This window comes from Carcharodon carcharias, chromosome 19, assembly GCF_017639515.1.
Source record: "Carcharodon carcharias isolate sCarCar2 chromosome 19, sCarCar2.pri, whole genome shotgun sequence".
Taxonomy (NCBI): Eukaryota; Metazoa; Chordata; class Chondrichthyes; order Lamniformes; family Lamnidae; genus Carcharodon; species Carcharodon carcharias.
In genome coordinates, this window is record NC_054485.1 from 107,611,840 (window position 1) to 107,620,884 (window position 9,045).

A 9,045-nucleotide genomic window follows, 5' to 3' on the forward strand; every position below is an offset into this window, starting at 1 on the left:
ACCCTCTCCGCTTACACTCCCCTGCCCTCTCACCGTACACACACCTGCCCTCTCCACGTAACCCCGTACACTCCCCTGCTCTCTCCCCGTACACTCCACTGCCCTCTCCCCGTAACCCCGTACACTCCCCTGCCCTCTCCCCGTACAATCCCCTGCTCTCTCCCCGTACACTCCCCTGCCCTCTCCCCGTACACTCCCCTGCCCTCTCCCCGTACACTCCCCTGCCCTCTCCCCGTACACTCCCCTGCCCTCTCCCCGTAACCCCGTACACTGCCCTGCCCTCTCCCCGTACACTCCCCTGCCTCCTCCCCTTAGCCCCGTACACTCCCCGGCCCTCTCCCCGTACTCTCCCCTGCTCTCTCCCCGTACACTCCCCTGCCCTCTCCCTGTACACTCCCCTGCCCTCTCCCCGTACACTCCCCTGCCCTTTCCCCTTACACTCCCCTGCCCTTTCCCCGTACACTCCCCTGCCCTCTCGGCGTACACTCCCCTGCCCTCTCCCCTTAACCCCATACACTCCCCTGCCCTCTGCCGTACACTCCCCTGCCCTCTCCCCGTAACCCCGTACACTCCCCTGCTCTCTCCCCGTACACTCCCCTGCCCACTCCCCGTACACTCCCCTGCCCTCTCCCCTTAACCCCATACACTCCCCTGCCCTCTCCCCGTACACTCCCCTGCCCTCTCCCCGTACACTCCCCTGCCCTCTCCCCATACACTCCCCTGCCCTCTCCCCGTACACTCCCCTGCCCTCTCCCCGTAACCCCGTACACTCCCTGCCCTCTCCCCGTACACTCCCCTGCCCTCTCCCCGTACACTCCCCTGCCCTCTCCCCATACACTCCCCTGCCCTCTCCCCGTACACTCCCCTGCCCTCTCCCCTTAACCCCGTACACTCCCCTGCCCTCTCCCCGTACACTCCCCTGCCCTCTCCCCGTACACTCCCCTGCCTTCTCCACTTAGCCCCGTACACTCCCCTGCCCTCACCCCGTACACTCCCCTGCCCTCTCCCCGTACACTCCCCTGCCCTCTCTCCGTACACTCCCCTGCCCTCTCTCCGAACACTCCCCTGCCCTCTCCCCTTAGCCCCGTACACTCCCCGCCCTCTCCCCGTACACTCCCCTGCCCTCTCCCCTTAACCCCGTACACTCCCCTGCCCTCTCCCCGTACACTCCCCTGCCCTCTCCCCGTACACTCCACTGCCCTCTCCACGTACACTCCCCTGCCCTCTCCCCGTACGCTCCACTGCCCTCTCCCCGTACACTCCCCTGCCCTCTCCCCGTACTCTCCACTGCCCTCTCCCCGTACACTCCCCTGCCCTCTCCCCGTACACACCCCTGCCCTTTCCCCGTACACTCCCCTGCCCTCTCCCCGTACACTCCCCTAACCTCTCCCCGTAAACTCCCCTGCCCTCTCCCCGTAAACTCCCCTGCCCTCTCCGCTTAGCCTCGTACACTCCCCTGCCCTCTCACCGTACACTCCCCTGCCCTCTCCCCATAAACTCCCCTGCCCTCTCCCCGTACACTCCCCTGCCCTCTCCCCATACACTCCCCTGCCCTCTCCCCTTAATCCCGTACACTCACCTGCCCTCTCCCCGTACACTCCCCTGCCCTCTCCCCGTAACCCCGTACACTCCCCTGTCCTCAACCTGTAACCCGTACACTCCCCTGCCCTCTCCCCGTAACCCCGTACACTCCTCTGCCCTCTCCCCGTAACCCCGTACACTCCCCTGTCCTCAACTTGTAACCCGTACACTCCCTTGCCCTCTCCCCGTAACCCCGTACACTCCCCTGCCCTCTCCCCGTACACTCCCCTGCCCTCTCCCCGTAACCCCGTACACTCCCCTGCCCTCTCCCCGTACACTCCCCTGCCCTCTCCCCGTAACCCCGTACACTCCCCTGCCCTCTCCCCGTACACTCCCCTGCCCTCTCCCCGTAACCCCGTACACTCCCCTGCCCTCTCCCCGTACATTCCCCTGCCCTCTCCCCGTACACTCCCCTGCCCTCTCCCCGTAACCCCGTACACTCCCCTGCCCTCTCCCCGTACACTCCCCTGCCCTCTCCCCTTAACCCCGTACACTCCCCTGCCCTCTCCCCGTACACTCCCCTGCCCTCACCCCGTACACTCCCCTGCCCTCTCCCCGTACACTCCCCTGCCCTCTCCCCGTACACTCCTCTGCCCTCTCCCCATACTCTCCCCTGCACACTACCCTTAGCCCCGTACACTCCCCTGGCCTCTACCCGTACACTCCCCTGCCCTCTCCCCATACACTCCCCTGCCCTCTCCCTGTACACTCCACTGCCCTCTCCCCTTAACCCCATACACTCCCCTGCCCTCTCCCTGTACACTCCCCTGCCCTCTCCCCGTACACTCCCCTGCCCTCTCCCCGTACACTCCCCTACCCTCTCCCCATACACTCACCGGCCATCTCCCCATAAGCTCCGTACACTCCCCTGCCCTCTCCCCATAACCCCGTACTCTCCCCTGCCCTCTCCCCGTACACTTCCCTGCCCTCTCCCCGTACACTCCCCTGCCCTCTCCCCGTACACTCCCCTGCCCTCTCCCGTACACTCCCCTGCCCTCTCCCCGTACACTCCCCTGCCCTCTCCCCGTAACCCCGTACACTGCCCTGCCCTCTCCCCGTACACTCCCCTGCCTCCTCCCCTTAGCCCCGTACACTCCCCGGCCCTCTCCCCGTACTCTCCCCTGCTCTCTCCCCGTACACTCCCCTGCCCTCTCCCTGTACACTCCCCTGCCCTCTCCCCGTACACTCCCCTGCCCTTTCCCCGTACACTCCCCGGCCCTCTCCCCGTACTCTCCCCTGCTCTCTCCCCGTACACTCCCCTGCCCTCTCCCTGTACACTCCCCTGCCCTTTCCCCGTACTCTCCCCTGCTCTCTCCCCGTACACTCCCCTGCCATCTCCCTGTACACTCCCCTGCCCTCTCCCCTTAACCCCATACACTCCCCTGCCCTCTGCCGTACACTCCCCGGCCCTCTCCCCGTAACCCCGTACACTCCCCTGCCCTCTCCCCGTACACTCCCCTGCCCTCTCCCCGTACACTCCCCTACCCTCTCCCCATACACTCACCGGCCATCTCCCCATAGCCCCGTACTCTCCCCTGCCCTCTCCCCATAACCCCGTACACTCCCCTGCTCTCTCCCCGTACACTCCCCTGCCCACTCCCCGTACACTCCCCTGCCCTCTCCCCTTAACCCCATACACTCCCCTGCCCTCTCCCCGTACACTCCCCTGCCCTCTCCCCGTACACTCCCCTGCCCTCTCCCCATACACTCCCCTGCCCTCTCCCCGTACACTCCCCTGCCCTCTCCCCGTAACCCCGTACACTCCCCTGCCCTCTCCCCGTACACTCCCCTGCCCTCTCCCCGTACACTCCCCTGCCCTCTCCCCATACACTCCCCTGCCCTCTCCCCGTACACTCCCCTGCCCTCTCCCCTTAACCCCGTACACTCCCCTGCCCTCTCCCCGTACACTCCCCTGCCTCCTCCCCTTAGCCCCGTACACTCCCCGGCCCTCTCCCCGTACACTCCCCTACCCTCTCCCCGTACACTCCCCTGCCCTCTCCCCGTACACTCCCCTGCCTTCTCCCCTTAGCCCCGTACACTCCCCTGCCCTCACCCCGTACACTCCCCTGCCCTCTCCACGTACACTCCCCTGCCCTCTCTCCGTACACTCCCCTGCCCTCTCTCCGAACACTCCGCTGCCCTCTCCCCTTAGCCCGGTACACTCCCCGCCCTCTCCCCGTACACTCCCTTGCCCTCTCCCCTTAACCCCGTACTCTCCCCTGCCCTCTCCCCGTACACTCCCCTGCCCTCTCCCCGTACACTCCCCTGCCCTCTCCCCGTACACTCCACTGCCCTCTCCCCGTACACTCCCCTGCCCTCTCCCCGTACTCTCCACTGCCCTCTCCCCGTACACTCCCCTGCCCTCTCCCCGTACACACCCCTGCCCTCTCCCCGTACACTCCCCTGCCCTCTCCCCGTACACTCCCCTAACCTCTCCCCGTAAACTCCCCTGCCGTCTCCCTGTAAACTCCCCTGCCCTCTCCCCTTAGCCTCGTACACTCCCCTGCCCTCTCACCGTACACTCCCCTGCCCTCTCCCCATAAACTCCCCTGCCCTCTCCCCGTACACTCCCCTGCCCTCTCCCCGTACACTCCCCTGCCCTCTCCCCTTAATCCCGTACACTCACCTGCCCTCTCCCCGTACACTCCCCTGCCCTCTCCCCGTAACCCCGTACACTCCCCTGTCCTCAACTTGTAACCCGTACACTCCCCTGCCCTCTCCCCGTAACCCCGTACACTCCTCTGCCCTCTCCCCGTAACCCCGTACACTCCCCTGTCCTCAACTTGTAACCCGTACACTCCCCTGCCCTCTCCCCGTAACCCCGTACACTCCCCTGCCCTCTCCCCGTACACTCCCCTGCCCTCTCCCCGTAACCCCGTACACTCCCCTGCCCTCTCCCCGTACACTCCCCTGCCCTCTCCCCGTACACTCCCCTGCCCTCTCCCCGTAACCCCGTACACTCCCCGGCCCTCTCCCCGTACACTCCCCTGCCCTCTCCCCGTAACCCCGTACACTCCCCTGCCCTCTCCCCGTACACTCCCCTGCCCTCTCCCCGTACACTCCCCTGCCCTCTCCCCATAAACTCCCCTGCCCTCTCCCCGTACACTCCCCTGCCCTCTCCCCGTACACTCCCCTGCCCTCTTCCCGTACACTCCCCTGCCCTCTCCCCTTAATCCTGTACACTCCCCTGCCCTCTCCCCGTACACTCCCCTGCCCTCTCCCCGTAACCCCGTACACTCCCCTGCACTCTCCCCGGACACTCCCCTGCCCTCTCCCCTTAACACCGTACACTCCCCTGCCCTCTCCCCGTACACTCCCCTGCCCACTCCCCCGTACACTCCCCTGCCCTCTCCCCGTACACTCGCCCTGCCCTCTCCCCCGTACACCTCCTCTGCCCTCTCCCCGTACTCTCCCCTGCACACTACCTAGCCCGACACTCCCCTGCCTCTAACCGTACACTCCCCTGCCCTCTTCCCCATACACTCCCCTGCCCTCTCCCCGTACACTCCGCTGCCCTCTCCCCGTACACTCCCCTGCCCTCTCCCCGTACACACCCCTGGCCACTCCCCATACACTCACCTGCCCTCTCCCCGTACACTCCCCTGCCCTCTCCCCATACACTCCTCTGCCCTCTCCCCGTACTTTCCCCTGCACACTACCCTTAACCCCGTACACTCCCCTGCCCTCTACCCGTACACTCCCCTGCCCTCTCCCCATACACTCCCCTGCCCTCTCCCCGTACACTCCCCTGCCCTCTCACCTTAAACCCCATAACTCCCCTGCCTCTCCCCGTACCACTCCCCTGCCCCTCTCCCCTTAACCCCATACACTCCCCTGCCCTCTCCCCTACCTCCCCCTGCCCTCTCCCCGTACACTCCCCTTCCCTCTCCCCGTACCTCCCCTGCCCTCTCCCCGTACACTTCCCCTACCTCTCCCGTAAAACTCCCCTGCCCTCTCCCCGTACCACTCACCATGCCCTCTCCCCTTAGCCTCGTACACATCCCCTGCCCTCTCCCGTAAACTCCCCTGCCCTCACCCCGTACACCTCCCCTGCACTCTCCCCGTACACTCCCCTACCCTCTCCCCGTACCCCGTACACTCCCCTGCCCTCTCCCCGTACACTCCCCTGCCCTCTCCCCGTACACTCCCCGCCCCTCTCCCCTTACATCCCCGTACACTCCCCTTGCCCTCTCCCCTTTACCCCGTACACTCCCCTGCCCTCTCCCCGTACACTCCCCTGCCCTCTCCCCTTTACCCCGTACACTCCCCTGCCCTCTCCCCGTACACTCCCCTGCCCACTCCCCGTACACTCCCCTGCCCTCTCCCCGTACACTCCCCTGCCCTCTCCCCTTAACCCCGTACACTCCCCTGCCCTCTCCCCGTACACTCCCCAGCCCTCTCCCCATACACTCCTCTGCCCTCTCCCCATACACTCCTCTGCCCTCTCCCCGTACACTCCCCTGCCCTCTCCCCATACACTCCCCTGCCCTCTCCCCGTACACTCCCCTGCCCTCTCCCCTTAACCCCATACACTCCCCTGCCCTCTCCCCGTACACTCCCCTGCCCTCTCCCCGTAACCCCATACACTCCCCTGCCCTCTCCCCGTACACTCCCCTGCCCTCTCCCCTTAACCCCATACACTCCCCTGCCCTCTCCCCGTACACTCCCCTGCCCTCTCCCCTTAACCCCATACACTCCCCTGCCCTCTCCCCCTACACTCCCCTGCCCTCTCCCCGTACACTCCCCTTCCCTCTCCCCGTACACTCCCCTGCCCTCTCCCCGTACACTCCCCTACCCTCTCCCCGTAAACTCCCCTGCCCTCTCCCCGTACACTCACCTGCCCTCTACCCTTAGCCTCGTACACTCCCCTGCCCTCTCCCCGTACACTCCCCTGCCCTCTCCCCGTAAACTCCCCTGCCCTCTCCCCGTACACTCCCCTGCTCTCTCCCCGTACACTCCCCTACCCTCTCCCCGTAACCCCGTACACTCCCCTGCCCTCTCCCCGTACACTCCCCTGCCCTCTCCCCGTACACTCCCCTGCCCTCTCCCCTTAATCCCGTACACTCCCCTGCCCTCTCCCCATAACCCCGTACACTCCCCTGCCCTCTCCCCGTACACTCCCCTGCCCTCTCCCCTTAACCCAGTACACTCCCCTGCCCTCTCCCCGTACACTCCCCTGCCCACTCCCCGTACACTCCCCTGCCCTCTCCCCGTACACTCCCTGCCCTCTCCCCTTAACCCCGTACACTCCCCTGCCCTCTCCCCGTACACTCCCCTGCCCTCTCCCCATACACTCCTCTGCCCTCTCCCCATACACTCCTCTGCCCTCTCCCCGTACACTCCCCTGCCCTCTCCCCATACACTCCCCTGCCCTCTCCCCGTACACTCCCCTGCCCTCTCCCCTTAACCCCATACACTCCCCTGCCCTCTCCCCGTACACTCCCCTGCCCTCTCCCCTTAACCCCATACACTCCCCTGCCCTCTCCCCGTACACTCCCCTGCCCTCTCCCCGTACACTCCCCTGCACTCTCCCCGTACAGTCCCCTGCCCTCTCCCCGTACACTCCCCTGCCCTCTCCCTGTACACTCCCCTGCCCTCTCCCCGTACACTCCCCTGCCCTCTCCCCGTAACCCCGTACACTCCCCTGCCCTCTCCCCGTAACCCCGTACACTCCTCTGCCCTCTCCCCGTACACTCCCCTGCCCTCTCCCCATACACTCCCCTGCCCTCTCCCCGTACACTCCCCTGCCCACTCCCCTTAACCCCGTACACTCCCCTGCCCTCTCCCCGTAACCCCGTACACTCCCCTGCCCTCTCCCCGTACACTCCCCTGCCCTCTCCACTTAACCCCGTACACTCCCCTGCCCTCTCCCCGTACACTCCCCTGCCCACTCCCCGTACACTCCCCTGCCCTCTCCCCGTACACTCCCCTGCCCTCTCCCCATACACTCCTCTGCCCTCTCCCCATACTCTCCCCTGCACACTACCCTTAGCCCCGTACACTCCCCTGCCCTCTACCCGTACACTCCCCTGCCCTCTCCCCATACACTCCCCTGCCTTCTCCCCGTACACTCCCCTGCCCTCTCCCCGTACACTCCCCTGCCCTCTCCCCGTACACTCCCCTGCCCACTCCCCATACACTCCCCTGCCCTCTCCCCGTACACTCCCCTGCCCTCTCCCCGTACACTCCTCCGCCCTCTCCCCGTACTCTCCCCTGCGCACTACCCTTAACGCCGTACACTCCCCTGCCCTCTACCCCTACACTCCCCTGCCCTCTCCCCATACACTCCCCTGCCCTCTCCCCGTACACTCCCCTGCCCTCTCCCCTTATCCCATACACTCCCCTGCCCTCTCCCCGTACACTCCCCTGCCCTCTCCCCGTACACTCCCCTTCCCTCTCCCCCTACACTCCCCTGCCCTCTCCCCGTACACTCCCCTACCCTCTCCCCGTAAACTCCCCTGCCCTCTCCCCGTACACTCACCTGCCCTCTCCCCTTAGCCTCGTACACTCCCCTGCCCTCTCCCCGTACACTCCCCTGCCCTCTCCCCGTACACTCCCCTACCCTCTCCCCGTAAACTCCCCTGCCCTCTCCCCGTAACCCCGTACACTCCCCTGCCCTCTCACCGTACACTCCCCTGCCCTCTCCCCGTACACTCCCCTGCCCTCTCCCCTTAATCCCGTACACTCCCCTGCCCTCTCCCCGTAACCCCGTACACTCCCCTGCCCTCTCCCCGTAACCCCGTACACTCCCCTGCCCTCTCTCCGTACACTCCCCTGCCCTCTCCCCGTAACCCCGTACACTCCCCTGCCCTCTCCCCGTACACTCCCCTGCCCTCTCCCTTTAACCCCGTACACTCCCCTGCCCTCTCCCCGTACACTCCCCTGCCCACTCCCCGTACACACCCCTGCCCTCTCCCCGTACACTCCCCTGCCCTCTCCCCTTAACCCCGTACACTCCCCTGCCCTCTCCCCGTACACTCCCCTGCCCTCTCCCCGTACACTCCTCTGCCCTCTCCCCGTACTCTCCACTGCACACTACCCTTAGCCCCGTACACTCCCCTGCCCTCTACCCGTACACTCCCCTGCCCTCTCCCCATACACTCCCCTGCCCTCTCCCCGTACACTCCCCTGCCCTCTCCCCTTAACCCCATACACTCCCCTGCCCTCTCCCCGTAACCCCGTACACTCCCCTGCCCTCTCCCCGTACACTCCCCTGCCCTCTCCCCTTAACCCCGTACACTCCCCTGCCCTCTCCCCGTACACTCCCCTGCCCTCTCCCCGTACACTCCCCTGCCCTCTCCCCGTACACTCCCCTGCCCTCTCCCCGTACAATCCTCTGCCCTCTCCCCGTACTCTCCCCTGCACACAACCCTTAGCCCCGTAAACTCCCCTGCCCTCTACCCGTACACTCCCCTGCCCTCTCCCCATACACTCCCCTGCCCTCTCCCCATACACTCCCCTGCC